This window comes from Tenrec ecaudatus (assembly GCF_050624435.1).
Source record: "Tenrec ecaudatus isolate mTenEca1 chromosome 2 unlocalized genomic scaffold, mTenEca1.hap1 SUPER_2_unloc_11, whole genome shotgun sequence".
Lineage (NCBI taxonomy): Eukaryota > Metazoa > Chordata > Mammalia > Afrosoricida > Tenrecidae > Tenrec > Tenrec ecaudatus.
Genome location: NW_027457571.1, coordinates 732846 through 738845, shown reverse-complemented (window position 1 = coordinate 738845; position 6000 = coordinate 732846).

Below are 6000 nucleotides of genomic sequence, written 5' to 3'. Positions count from 1 at the left end.
CTACAGAGGCAGTAAAGTCTTTGCTGGTCTATGGACCAGCAGATTTTCTAAGATCCTGATGCTGGCTGTGCTACCTCAGGGACCAGTCAATTCCAAAATCCATTGCTCCTTGAGTTCAGTGTACCAATAGCACTCAGCAGTAAATCAGCTGTATAAGGGGTATAAACTGTATAAAATGGTTCTAACTCCTCCTGAAGAACAGAGAACTGTAAAGCCTTAGACCAGAGACATAATTCACAAATATAGTTAAGCTTATAAGACTGAAGATAGAAAACCAGAAATGACAATTTATAAACAACAACTACAAAACAAAAAGTGAAAGAAAATGCTATAATTATGCACAGGAAGTCAGGTAACAGGTAAACATTGATATAGAAAAGAGTGTTTAAGCTTAGGAAGATAGAAATACATTACAGTGTAACTTAAAAATATAACCAAAATAAGAAACATGTAAGGACTTGTGGATTTTGTTAGGTTCCAACAAGTCAATTCCAACCCATGCTGATGCTATGCATAGCAGAAAGAAACACTGCCTGGGCCTTCCTTTTCATCACAACTGTTTTGATTCTAGAGTCTATTGTTGTCGTCCTGTGTCAATTCATCTCATTGAGGGCCTTCCCTTCTTTCACTGCCTCTCTACCAAAGTAATGTCTTTCTCCAAGGACTAGTTTCTCATGACAACTTGTCCGGGCTTAATTAACACAAAACTGAAAACAACAAATAAAACCTGGTTAATAACAACAACAACAAAACAAACTCAGCACAGAAAAATAAATGGTACAAAAATAGGTAATGAAAAAGCCACAAAATGCATAAAACAATCATTAAATAAAATTGAAAAAATAAATAAATGACATGTTTACACACTTAAAATATTGAGCTATAATTGACATGATACAATTTAATAGTTTATTTATATCAAAAGGGCTGTGTGATCATCACCATTATCAACTCTGGGACCTTTTCTTCCTTTTGCACACATTGATGTTGACTACTCATTTTTCCATCCTCCTCTTCAGTGTCCTCAGGCAATGATCAATCCAACTACTGTCTTGGTAATTACACCTATCCAGGTTTCCTTATACAGATAAACATACAAAAGAAGGGCAAAACACAAATAAGGACCCATCAACAATGACCACATGAAACAGATTAAAACCACAATCTAAGAGAATGCAAAGAATATTACAATTTTAGAATAAATTCACATTAGGTCCAAAGGGACATTAAATTACAAGGTATTACATTCCAGCCCAAGTACATATTCTAAAATCTACTTCAAGAATGCTCTTTGTCTGATTTGTTAATGTTCCTAGTTTATGTGCATTAAGGAATCATTGGGTACTTATCCATACAAGATCTCTGCAAATGGATTTGGGGTTACCGCTATGATCCACAGCTTTCTGTAAAGTGCTTACACACAACTTTCAATGAAGGACAAAACAATTGGAAAGAAACTTAACAAAGACACAGAGAATCTTAACAATGAAATCAACTAACACCCCAAAACACAATTTCAATAACACAAGTAACCAACCTCATAAACATATAATGGACCCTACAGTCTAAAGAACAAAATAAACATTCTTTTGCATATACATGAATAATTATCCAGTATTGACCATTTTTAGGCCACAAAATAAATCTCACTAAATTTTAAAACATTGAAATAATTCTAAGCATCATCTCAGTTCCCAATGTTATAAATTAGAATTCAATACTAAGAGAATCAGTGGAAAAAATCCAACACATTGAACAATCATGCTGAGAAAAGTATGGAGTAAATTACTAAAATGTGAACTAAAAATATTTCTAAAAGTAAATATTGAGTAAATTAATAAAATTTAAACTAAACATTTTTCTAAAAGTAAATAAAAACAGATACACAATACACAAAAACCTTTTGGACACAATAGAAGTATCATTCACAGGAAAAATTACAGCAATAAACACACACATCTAAAAAGATGAAAGAATAAAGTGTAAAAAAACAGTAAAAATTTACAAAGCCCTACAATCTGAGAAGAAAGGAAACAATGATCAGAGAACTAATACATGAAACAGTAAATTAAAAAACAAAAACAAGTCTAAGAGTTAGTTCTTCAAAATGATTAACAAAATTGACAAATACTAATCAATTTAACAAAGGAAAAAGAACATATAAGGAATACATATAAAAAATTAAATGAGCCACCTCACAAAAGAAACAACCAAAATAAAAAGAATAAGAATGAAATACTACACATTATTATACCAGAAAAATAGAGTTTCCGCAAGAAAACTACTGAATTTAATTTAAATATTCAGCAAAGAGGCAAGGTATGAGACAGACATTCTAAAATTAGCCTGATTTCGTTATACCAATGCAAGAACACTGAAAAGGAAATTTTAAAAACAGCATCATTTACCATAGCTAAAATATTTAGGAATAACTCTAACACTATCATAAGAAACAGAATGAGATACACGTAAGTAAATAGTATGTTATGCTCATGAATATGAAGAATTTACTATGAAAAGCAATCTATAAATATAATGCAATCCTGATTCAGAAACTATTAACATTCTTAAGATATGGGGGTAGGGGGACAATCATGAATTTATATGGAAAAGAAGACACCTCAGATAAATATGACTGATGAACAAAGTGGGTCTCAAACTTTTTCATTTCTAAATGTATTATACAGCTAACTCACTACTATCAAGTCCTTTCTTTTTCATAGCAACCCCACTGAAAACAATGGAACTGCCCCTCTGAGCTCTCATGACTGTAGCTCTCTACTGGAGTAAAAAGCCTCATTTTTCTCCCATGGAGGGGTTGTAGTTTTGAACTGCCCACTATGCAGTTAGCAGCACAATTGTAACCCACTATGCCACCAGGACTCTTCAGTCAAAACAGCCTGCTATTTATACAATGACAGGCACACAGAGGAATACATGATGAAGTGAAATTTCTTAATATGACTTTTCTATCCAAGTATCTGTAACTCCTACAAAATGATTAGGAGAGATTCTGAAAACAGGGCATATGTTTGCATAATAACACTAATAGAGAGGATTGTTACTATGCCTCCTGGGTATATGCAGGAACCACTTGAAGCAATAGCAGAGAAAACCCAGGACCACTTTTAAAGAGCACATCCAAGTATTCTATCTAAAATGACAGAGACTACCAAAACTAGTGACACCAGGCACTGTGGCATGACCACTCAGAGAAGCAGTAGGTACCTTCTGCTCTGTGGCCCAAGACTGGAACATTGAGATAGCTACAGGCAAGCTGGCTTGTTTGACAATAGAGGCAAAATCAAAGGGACCACATGGCTAAGAGACTGAGGACTAGAGAGACACTTGGCTATTACGTGGCTGAGGGGCTAGGAGCCAGCAATATTGGTGGCCAACAAACACATGAAGAAATGCTCATGATCATTAGTCATTATACAGTGCAAATCTAAACACTAATGAGGTATACTTTTACTCCCTATTAACAGCACAGACTACTCAAACAATAAATACTCTTAAGGGTGTAGAGAATTAGATTCTCAAGCACTGCTGGTAGTACTGTAAAGTGGTACAACCACTGTTGAAAATGGTATGGTATTTTCTTTAAACATTGAAACTAGCATACTATTTGATCCTGAGATTCCACTACCAATTACATATTCTAAAGGAAGAATAACTGGGACATTTACAATAGAGAATAGATAACATTTCATCTTTAACCTATGAGAACATCCTGGATGAATAGGTGCACAAATTATGGAACATGCACATAACTGAATATTAAGCAACATTTAAAAATAACAAGAAAAAACACCTCATAATGTAGATTAACCTAGAAGTTATTACATGGAGTGAAATGTGCCCATCATTGGAGTATAAACACTGAATGAGTTCATTATTATAAAAAGTCAAGGAAAGGATTAAATGCAGGAAAAAAGTTATTATGGGGGAAAAGAAGAAAAAAATCACCAAGACAATAGACATGCATTAATTTGGGTGAAGGGAAAGGCAACATAAAATAAGAGGGCGACTAACACAATCACTAAAGAAAAAGGAAGACTTTATGAGATGTGCAAGAGTTACAGACAATAAAGTAAATATGATTAAGTACACAATTCTACATCATCAGAAATTAAGTCTACAATTAAATATTTAGGGAAACAAGCAAGAAAAAAAGGTCCGAATAGGTGCAAAGGTGAAAAAATACATATGATGACCATATGTGTGTTTCTTAAACATATGTGCTGTCAAAATTTGTATTTGTAATAGCTCAAACAAGGGACAAATATTTGCAAACATCTTCATTAAAAACCAACACCTGAAGAAATAATTCACTGGGTGTAGAAACTTGGGAACCCAACCACAGGAGACATCAGGTCAATTGGCCTAACATAATTCAAAAGACAATGCAATACGTCCTATTTTGAGGAATAGAGATGGATCTAAGGTAAAACTATTGGTCTCTTCCCTTCCAGAGCAAAGACCAATGGAGAAAACCAAATGTGTATGGAAACAATGAGTTCAAAGCCATAAAGAATCACACGAATTTCAGTCTCTACCACCTTAAGATTAGAATAACTACATGGTGCCTGGTTATCAGTGCTGACCGCTCAGAAAGGGATTACATTAGAAGGCCCTCAATGTTGTTGTTAGATGCTATCAAGTTGCTCACTTCTAGTTACCCTATGTGCAACAGAATAAAACACTGCCCTGCCTGCACAAACCTCACAATTATCCTTACGCTTGAAGCCATGGTTAAAGCTACTGTGTCAATCCATCTTGTTGAGGGTTGTCTTCTTGACTGGACTCTCATGATAACATGTGCAAAGCACAGGAGTTGAAGGCTCACCAGTCCTCCTTCTAAGGAACACCCTGGCTACACTTCTCCCAAGGCATATTTCTTTGTTCTTTCAATCTACTTCACTAGCACCATAATGAAAATGCACTGATTTTTCACAGGTCTTCCTCATTCAATCTCCAACTTTCACATGCATATGAGACAATTGAAAATACCATGGATTGGGTCAGGCACACCTTAGTTTTCTAAGAAAATCTTTGCTTTTTATCACTTTAAAAAGGTTTTGTGCAGCAGATTTATTCAATAAAATGCATCCCTTAATCTCTGAACTGCTGTTTCCATAAGCATTAGTTGTAGAGCCAAGCAAGAAAAAAATCCTTGACAACATCAATCTTTTCACAGTTTATCATGATATTTGTAACCTATTGGGTCATTTGAGAGCATTTTTGTTCATTTTTAAACATTAATTTAAAGTACATATTGACAGCTACAATCCTTGGTCTTTTATCAACAAGTACTTCAAATCCTCCTCACTTTCAGCTAACAAGGCTGTGTCATCTACGCATGGAAAGCTGTTAAAAAAGCTTTCCTCAAACCTGTTACTATTTTGTTTTCATATGGCCCAGCTTCTCAGTATACAGATTGAATAAGTATGGTGAAAGGATACAAATTTTAGGGACAATTTCCTGATTATAAACCAGCTAGTATGTCCTTGTTGTGTTCATACAACTGCCTCCAGATCTATGTACAGGTTCCAAAGGAGCACAATCAGGTGCTCTAGAATTCCTATTTTTATCAAGGCTATCCATAGTTTTTTTTTTAAATCATTCATACAGCCAAATACCATTGCATAGTCAATAAAAACACAAATAAACATCTTTCTGATATTTTCTTTTTTCAGCCAAGATCTATCTGTTGCCAGCATGATATTCCTTGTACTACATCCTCTCCTGAATAGCCTTGATTATCTGATTGCTCTCTGTCAATGCACTGCTGCAACTATTGTTGGGTGATCATCCACAAAATTTTACTTGCATGAGATATCAATGATATTATTCTATAATTTGAGCATTCTGTTATGTCACCTTTCTTTGGAATAAGTACAAATATGAATTGTTACCTGTTGGCTGACCAGGGAGTTGTCTTCCAAATTTTGTGGCATAGACAAGTGAGTGTTTCCAGGGCTTCATCAGCTTGCTGAA